This window comes from Diabrotica undecimpunctata, chromosome 7 (assembly GCF_040954645.1).
Source record: "Diabrotica undecimpunctata isolate CICGRU chromosome 7, icDiaUnde3, whole genome shotgun sequence".
Lineage (NCBI taxonomy): Eukaryota > Metazoa > Arthropoda > Insecta > Coleoptera > Chrysomelidae > Diabrotica > Diabrotica undecimpunctata.
In genome coordinates this window covers 41,964,451-41,974,478 of record NC_092809.1, presented here as the reverse complement: position 1 = coordinate 41,974,478, position 10,028 = coordinate 41,964,451, and the positions used below count along the sequence as shown (strand labels likewise).

Sequence of the window (10,028 nt, the reverse complement as noted above, 5' to 3'; positions counted from 1 at the left end):
TATTCAGCTATTTCCCTTACTTCATAGAAAAGTTTGCTAAAAAGAGATTCAGTATTTGATCTTTTATTTTAAAGAATGCATTTAGTGTCCTCTATGACCTCAGTAGTCTTTTTCAAATCTAATTTTGGTGATTGAAGAAGACGACTAAGTGATACACTTGTACCTATAACATCACTAAGACAAACTACTAAAATGATAAAGTCTCGGCTCCTAATAATTTGGATTAATGAAAATGCATCAGCTGACATTTTACTCTCCTTCCACGTAGAAATTGTTTCAAGAGCGTTGTATATTTTAATGATTGATTCTCCCTGGAACTGAAGATTACCTTCATGCCTTTCAACCCAACGAGTTTCACAAATACCTTGGGCAACATCCCCCAGTTCCTTTATTTGTATTCACTAATGTATCAGACAGAGCTAATGCAACAACAATATTTACTTTGATATTTATTATAGATAAATTATAAAATGTAGAACACAGTCTTAACAATTATAATATATATTCAAATTACAAACAACCAATTCGTAGACAAAACTGAAGATAAGAAATACCTAATACAAAATAAAAATGTGCTGATTTCGTACGAAAAGTTATGTCATGTACATTGAATGAGCGATAATGTGTGGGCGGTAATTCTATCTCATCGATAATCGAACGATTTTCTGGCACTCAAATGACGAATTAACAAAATTTGAAAATCGCGTAACTCTGAATTCACAGAAGTCGGGGTAGCGTTAGTCGGGGTAGCGTTAGTCGAGGTATTACTTACGGTATCCAGAATTGTTGATTTTTTAAAGAGCAATGTAAAAAGGCTTCCGCATAATTCTACACCTACCACTAGAATAAATGAGTTTGAATCATTTCAATTCTTGACTTCCTGCATACAGGGTTCATGGGTTTTAAATTATTTTTTTTTTAGGATTATTTGATTGATATTTAATTTTGTTTGGGGAGGGGGGTGGTCATGACCTCCGTGACACCCCCCCCCCCCCCGGATCCTCCACTATCTTCTGGTTGCCTCTTGTCTTACCCACTAATTTGTCAAAAATTTGAAATATTAAGGACGCAAATTGTGGATTAATATTATACTACGTTTAGAATTATCGTCAATATTTTTTATGTTATAAAATTATATCAGACTGTTCTTAAAGATACATTTAAGATGTGTAACAATGGAATGAATAATTAAACAGGGAATAATTGGAGTGAATGGGCGTGATTTATCGTTTTAAAGTAGTTAACGCTTGAATCTCATTTCAAGGAGGATTTATCAACTCATATATAAAGTAATTTTTCAGTAGTTTCACTGAAGACATTGTTTTTTCCGGTGCAATGAAGCTTCTAGTAAGTTTATTAACTATTTATTGCATTCTTCGACTGTTTATTTAAATGCTAATATATAACTCTTTAATTTTTAGTTAGATCTAGATTATATTATTAATATATCTATATATTTATGTTTAGATGCTAACAGTTATCTTTTGCGTGGTTGTGTTGGTAGCAACCACACCTGTGAAGATATCCAATGATCTACTGGAAGAAAAACCTATGTAAGTAGTAATATACAGAAAATATAAATAAATAAGTAAGTTTGTTTATATACATACAAGCCTCTTACTCCTGGGCAGGAGTATTCTTCTTCTTCAGGTTCCTTCTCTTATCGGAGGTTTCAAATCATCATCGCTATTTTAATTTTATCGGCCGCGCTTCTGAATAATTCTTAATGAGCTGCAACCGAACCACTCTCTCAAATTTCTTAGTCAGGATATTTTGCGTCGTTCTGGGTTTCTCTTCCCTTGCATAATTAACCTAAGTAATACGTACTTCTCGCCCCTCATTATATGACCCAGATATTGAATCTTTCTAATTTTAACAGTTTTTATGACTCTTCACATTTTTTCTTCATTCTTTGTAACACCTCTATATTAGTTACTTTTTCAGTCCACGATATTCTGTGGATTTTCCTGTAGTACCACATCTCAAAGGAGTTTAATTTTTTGATTTCAGACTGTTTTATTGACCACGCTTCCATGACGTATAGTAAAGTAGGAAAAACGTAACAACGTAGCATTCTTGTGCGGATCTCTAGATTAAGGTTACGGTTGCAAAATAAGTTCTTCAATTTTATGAACGCGTTTCTTGCCATTTCTATTCTAGATCTGATTTCTTTTGTTTAATCTCCATCTTCGGTTAGCCACGTTCCTAAATATTATTAATGCTATTTCCGTTGACCAAAATACCTTCCACAATATCCAATAAAGCTTCTTGAAATATCACTTCACTGTAGACGTTGAATAAGAATGGTGAAAGTATGCACCCTTGTCGAACTTCTCTAAGTATACTTACTTCCTCTGTCAGTTCTCCTTCGACTCTTATTCTTGCTTTCTGATTTTGATACAGATTTGATATAATTTGTAGATCTCTACTATCTATGTTTTTGGTCTTAAGAATACTTAAAAGCTTTTCATGTTGAACTCTGTCAAAAGCTTTTTTAAAATCTATGAAGCAAGTATATATGTCCTGATTCATGGAGTAGTATAAGCAGGAGTATAAGTTAACCATTAATATGAATCCTTCTGATCAGTTTTTCGCTGGGAATCACTCCGCCTTCTTCTTTTACAGTTTGTTGTGTCATTTCGCCCGATTGGTGATTAAGCACCATTCCTTTCTATTTTCTCTTTTTGTTCCCTAGTTAAGTATTCTTCTCTGAACTGATCTTTCCATCTGCACTTTGATCTTCCTGTAGGTCTTGTATTTATTACTATATAGGTTTCTACCTTAATATTTTTTTAATTAGAGTGTTTTCTTTTCAACCTTTGAGCTTCAATATGTTTGACTATACCTTATCCATTTATCTGATTATTTATCATGATAAACATTGGTCTAAATTTTCCTTCTTCGATATTTTCTGTTCCAAGGATTCTTCTAAGGATCCTCCTTTCTATTATTCTTAGCTTCTCTTCGTCTCTATTAGTCAGGTACATTGTGTCTGCTACGTAGGTTATGCCAGGCCTAATTGCTGTTTTATATTTTCATTTTTGTTTTTTTGCTGATATTTCTGTATTTTAGTAGTTTTTGGTATTTCAAATATGCCTATTGTCAGCTTTTACTCTTTAAGTTATCTATGTGCTTCTGTAGTTTGAGCTGTCTATTGTTACACTTAGATACTTAAATATCTACACTTTTCTAATATACATTGTTCAATTATTATATTATCTTTGTTACAATTTTTCCTTAAGATTGCATATATTTCCTGCTGCTTTTTCTGAATTCAACCTTTTCACTGTTTCAATACCTTCTTGTTGGAAAGTTTTCTTTTAGTTTCTTTCATCCCTTCTCCCTACTTCCTCAATATTCCTGCATTGTTTAATTTTGTACAAGTTCAAGAAATGTTTTTTCCAGTTTTCTTTACGAATTTTAGTTTTTACTGTTGTTTTATTGATTTTTAACATATTCGTATAGATTTTTATTGTCTTTGTTATTTGCTTTTTGTTTCAATTTGCTCTTTAATTTATTTTGATTTTTTGTTTTGCCTTTTTCTGGTTTTTCCTTTTACATTCATTCAGTTTTTGATCTGTTTCGATTTTTATCCAAATCATCGATGTTTGTTTCTTCTCTATGTTTTTGATTTTCCATTCTTTATCAATCCACTCTTGCGCCTTTGTCCTATTGTTTCCTCTGCTGTTTGTATTACGCTTGTTTTGATGCTGTTCCAGTCAGTTTTTATATCTTAAGTTCCGACCGTTTGTAGTTTCTTTGCTATGTCTTCCGCGTATTTATTGTTCACTTCTTCTGTTTTTAGCTTGTTGGAAATCCAGATTTTTTTGAGCTTACGTTCCAATTATTTTCATTTTTAATTTTGCTATTGCTAATCTGTGGTCTAAATCAGCGTTTGCTTTTCTGTGTGATCTGACATACTATGTTAATCTTAGCCATTTTTTTTTAATAAGTACCTACATGGTCTGTCTGGTTACCTTCTCTTAGGCCTGGAAAAAATTTGTTTTTATACGTTATTATATATTTGTTTTTTATTCTAATACCACTGTTTATATAGTTTTCCCTTTTTCTTCAACTTGGTTTGACCACCATCAGGTCTCTTTTTATATAAAGAGATTTTTTATACATAAAAAATAGACATTCTTTTTAATCTTTTAATAGCCATCATTTGATTATTTGTGGTAATCTCCAATATTTTGGTTTCGTTTGGCTTTCTATTTCAATGTCCTGCACAAGCAGCTTGTAAAAATGAGAAAGCACTAGGTCCAGACCAAATCCCAGTAGAAACTTTAGACATTATAGTAGACTTGTTTAACACAATATATACATTTACACATAATACTCTCTATCTTGAGCTGGTCTTAATAATTATCCAGTCGCTTACATTCTTCAGCAACGAGTATTTTCTTCTTCCTGGGCTTCATTTTCCTTCTATTATTAGTTGTAAAAAGCTGTATTTTTAGGAGTTCTCTCTCACCTCATTGTTAGTCACGTGCTCTGATCAAGAGATCTATATAGGTAGGCGGAAGCAAAGATACGCAGTTTTAAAATTTTCATCCCCAGTGAATTTCCTAATGCTTAATTAAATTGACCCAAAATATAGATGAAAGTTAAGTTGATATATTTCATAATCATATTAGGCAAATTGAAATTCTTTAAAAGTAATGGAAAAAAATTTTTTTTGGACCATTAGTATATTAAATATATTGAAAGGAGAATAATATATCATTACAAAGTAGCAGATTAATCTTGGAATACTTACACTAACAAACCTATGTGGAAAAAATAGCATACATCTGAAAAAATTATAAAAGGGTTAAATCACTGAGATATGTACCTACTGAATGATAACATATTTTCGAATTTTGCAATGCTACTAGCTACTGGTTTAGATCGCTTCTGAAAAATGTCTGATTTCGAAAAATACTTCTTTTGTACTCACCAACCTCGTGGTCTTCTGAGCTCTTTTCAAAAAGACACTTTTATATTATTATCCTCAAAAATCTTGTTAATTTTGGCAACATACAGTCTAAATGATCTCTTATCTTCGGTGTATCATCATCATCATCTTTGGCTCTACAACCCTGTGTGGGTCTTGGCCTGTTCAAGAATTAGTCTTCATTCCCCCCTATCTGTCGCCCTGGCTTTCCAATTTCTGACCCCTAGATTTCTCAAGTCGTCTTCGACTTGAGTTTTAAATCTAGATCTTGGCCTGCCTCTCTTCCTGGTTCCTACTGGCTCTTGATATATCTGTCTTTGAAGGTCTCCAGTGTCCATTCTTTCAAGGTATCCTAGCCACCTTAGTCTAAGACCGGCCGATGTTGCATTTTTCATAGCATTGATACAACTCAAAATTGTAGCGCCTGCGCCATATCCCGCTTTATTGTACTCCTTCGTATATGTGCCTAAGTATTCTTCTTTCAAAGCGGCCTAATAGTTCTTCGTCGCTTTTTACCATAGTCCATGTCTCTGACGCGTATGTTAGGACAGGTTTAATAAGAGTTTCATATATTAGTATCTTGGTTTTTCTGCTAATTATGTGTAATGTTAAGAGCTGCTTTAGGAGAGCCAAAGTAGGCTGTGTTCGCCAGGTATATTCTTCTCTTCGGTGTATACTCTTACACAAAATCGCCACTCTTAAATTTCATATTTTCAGAATCCAAATCAAAAAAATTATGGTCAAATTCAAAGTATTTTAATTTTTTTATTTTTACTCCTATTTCGATGATTTTTTAGCATACTGTGTATATATTTATTAATTGTAATTTGGTATAGTCAGTTTTTGATAAAATTTTATATTTGACTTATTGCACGGGGTTAATTAAAACGTGGTTTTATTATCCTAACTTTGAAACATCCTGTGGAATAATTCTGTTTGCGAATTTTCGTAAAACCTTATTTTTCGGTTGCAACAATGTCTTCTAAGCATTTTAGTTTTTGTTTCATGTCAAAATATGCCTTAGTTCAATTTTTAGAGCCAAATGAATTTGCCACCCACAATTTGAGACTTTTTTAATTATGATTATTTTGGAGTTATTTTGTAATACGACGAAGTGATTTTGGTGACTGTTATCGTTATGTCATATTGACACATAAATTTTGTTTACCTATGATTGATCATAGTTCTTAGTGTCGAAGATTGTGCGAAAGCCGTTGCTCTGGTTGAAGATGGGCGAAATTATAAATATGTGGCTAGAGTACTACACACTCATCGCTATACCATCCAAAGGGTAGTGGAACGTTTTATACGAACTGGAACCAACAACTAAATTACTTCCACGGCACAGAGTGGCTAGACTACAATTTTCCAGGGAACATTTACATTGGAATTTAGGACAATGGAGTAATGTTCTTTTTACGGATGAGTCTAGATAGAGTCTTCACTCATCAGATGGGAGAGAACGAGTATGGAGTCGAACTGGAGAGAGATCTGTGAAGTGCGCTTTCAGTCCCCGCGTTAGCCATGGAGGGGGTTCGGTGATGGTATGGGCAGGAATATCCCAAGTGTCACGCAATATTAAGAGGAAGTTGGTATTAATAAAATGAACTGGCCAGCGTGTTCGCCAGATCTGAACCCAATAGAGCACGTTTGGGATAGGTTTGGTAGAAATATTAGAGGTCGCGAAGTCGCACCAGTCACAATTAACGAACTTCGCTTCCGGCAAAACATCCAGAAAGATGATATTTGCAACCTCATAGATAGCATGAGCTAACGTGTACAGGCAGTTATAGAGGCTAGAAGAGGCAATCCAAAGTATTAAATTATTTTTTAGTAGTTTTTCTTTGTTATTTGCATACTTAGGTTAAGTTACATTTAAGTCGTTCTTTTATGTTTTGTTATTGTTATCATTGTTATACCCAGAAGCACAATATAGTGCTTCTGGGAGGTCGATATGACATTCTTTCGATATCAGTCACCAAAGCCCCAATCGTCGTATTACAAATTAATACAAAAGATAATGGTTATAACAGGAAAAGTCGTAAATTGTGGGTGGCAAAGTCATTTCGCTCATAAAAATGAACCAATTCATATTTTGAACCAAACAACGAAAATCCGCTAACGGAATTCCACAAGATGTTTCAAAGTTAGGATAAAAAGCCACATTTCGATTAACCCCGTATAATGTAAAAGTCAAATACAAAATTTTAATAAAAAACTAACTATACTAACTTAAAATTTATAAATTTTTACACAGTGTGTTAAAAAAACCATCAAAATAGGGGTAAAAATAAAAAAAATTGAAATATTTGACCAAAATTTTCTCCGTTGCGTTTTTTTTGCATCTGAGTGTATATACAGACACACATATTACATGTAGATAAAGACATCCATATCTCGGTGTATCTATGCCACATATACCCACTAAGATATAGTGGTTGAAAGGTAGATTGAATTGCTTTGGCGTTGGTGTTGAAGATATCTGTTGCTATTTTTTAGAATTATATTGCACTTCCTCATAATGCTATTTATAGGCGGACAATCTGTCTCACAAATACAAAACAGTCCTCTATGACCTAACCTTAAGGTAATCTTAGGTACAAAGAACTTTATGTAGTTAATGAAGAATAGATCTTTATATTTTAAGTTATTCACGACAACATATACAAACAGCATTGCTTGCATTCTTCGTCTCTGTTTCAGTGTTACAAATTTAAAAGTTTCAAGCATACTTCTGTAACACACCAGGTAAGGACAAGAGTTATATTTTCTAACATATAGGTATATTAAAAATCTTTTTTGTATCCGTTCAACTAAATCTATATTTACTTCTGCATGAGGTGTCCAAACTGCAGAAGCATACTCGAGGTGTGGTTTAACCAAGGAGTTGTATGATTTAATTATGCTATCTGTCATCTTAAAATGTTTTGTGTTTCTAATTACAAATCCTAATATCCTATAATCCTTATTAGTAGTGATGTGATAATGTTCATTGAAGTGTAAGTTTTATTGAAAATTTACACCAAACTATTTACACACCGATTTTCTTGTCAATTGTCTATTATTTATATCCTAAGTCATTTTTATAAAGAGTAGTACCAACATATACCACAAGGTGTCGTCGCCAATTACTGGAAACTGTAATTGGGTACCTTTGCTCTCACCTACCCTATATATGTTACTAACTAATTATTTATACAAAACACCCGCTTATATAATTTTTTGATAGAGTACTAATATTATTGTTCTTGTTTTTTAGAAAATCCAAAGCCAATTCAGATTTGGAAGGATCAGAGAGTGCATACATCGGATATCCCTATATATACCCTTGGTATCGTTATCCCCATCCATATGTTATTGTTGGAAAATAATAAAATTTGAATATATAAATATTGTAATTACAGCCCAAATAAACGCAACATTATGAAAAATCTGTGTACCTATTATTATGTACATTATGAAAACCCTTCATTACTAAGTAATAATAATTCATTCTATTTACATTTATAAATTTATATAAGTACAATGATGCAATTGTCGTAGAAGAAATTATTTTCAAAAACGGAAAGAAAAGATAAATAACAGCTACTTACCAAGCATATAAGCAACACTTAACAATTATTGATAAAGCAAATTAAATCACAAGTGTACAGAAATGAACATGAGAAAATACAAGAATATCTTGCTAATCAGCAAAGAGATACTGACTAGTCATTTTTAACAACCTCTAATAAACAGATACTGGCAACCGCAAATATTACCAGTAAATGTCAAGGAAAAAAATGGTGAAGAAATAATTAAGAAGAAGAGAAAGTCATCTTTCCACACCTTCATAAAAAATGAAAATTTGTTTCCCTAATTACATTTCTCTCTTCGGTTATATTAATCCATTTTACTGACATATTCTGCCTGAGCGTATCTCTGTTTTTAACTGCCCAAAATTTAGTTGCATATATCGTAGCAGGCACAATGTTAGATTTAAAGAATTTTCCTTTCAGTTTCATTGAATCTTTTTCTAACACAACATACCACTCAATTCCTCCCACTTCACCCATATCACCCTAAATCCCCTGCATGCATCGATTTCCTTTACTTTGTAATGGTGATCCTAGATACTTATAGTTCATTCACAATTATAAAAACTGACTTATGCACAATTTAAAAGTATCCCGCTGATAGAATCCCGCTCGAAGCCATAAAGGGATTTGCCTTTTCAGGTAAATAGTAAAAAGGGCCGGAAAACAAACGAAAAGTACATCAGACTACCGTGGAATCTACGTCCAATACTAAGCCGGTTTCGGGGAACCCTGAGAGTGTTTTTTATCAAAGTAGTGACTATGAGTTTCCGTTAAATAACGTGACGTCATATAGCATTACCGGTAAATATTTAGTAGATGTGCTACTCAATGACCAAAAAATGAAAATGGAGGATGACTCGGGCGCGAGTTATTCAGTGATAAGCAAATCAACCTACAATAAAATCTTTAGTGAAAATCGACCTAAAATAGATAAATCCATTGTTATTTTACGGGACTATCAAAACACAGTGATACCCACACTGGGTATGTGTCAAGTGGAGGTAAATATAGTTCCAAGATCAGCGACACTTCAGCGACAAATCGCGCCAGTCTAGTCGGCAGAAACTGGTTTGATAGTTTAGGTTTAACGATAGCTGGGGTAAGTCAAATTTTATCAATGATTAATTATTCAGAAGAATACCCAGATATATTTAATACAGATTTGGGATCTTACCGGGGTCCCCCAGTAAGGTTTTCGTTGGACAAAATGTAAAGCCGGTTATGTGTAAAGCTCGTAAAGTTCCATTTGCGCTAAAAGACAAAATCGAAGTTGAACTGAACAGGCTTATAGCCAAAGGGGTTTTAGAGCCGATTACGCACCCAAAATGGAGGTTAGGGTTTGTGATGACTACAAATCCACATTGAATTTAGCGTTAAATCCGGAACCTTATTCAGTGCCATCGGTACAGGGTATCTTATCCACACTTGCGGGCGGTAAAGTTTTTGCAAAACTGGACATAACGCAAGCTTATCTGCAGTTAAGTTCAACCGCGAAGCTGCTGAAGCACAAA

At 33.3% G+C, this 10,028-nt stretch overlaps 1 long non-coding RNA gene across 1 annotated transcript; it reads left to right on the top strand.

The window, feature by feature from the left end:
• Positions 1 to 1,218: 1,218 nt before the first annotated feature.
• Positions 1,219 to 8,370, top strand: LOC140446259 (uncharacterized). Its single transcript, XR_011951479.1, has 3 exons — positions 1,219 to 1,347; positions 1,468 to 1,553; positions 8,199 to 8,370. It is a non-coding gene; the product is annotated as an uncharacterized lncRNA (long non-coding RNA).
• The last annotated feature ends 1,658 nt before the right edge of the window (positions 8,371 to 10,028 follow it).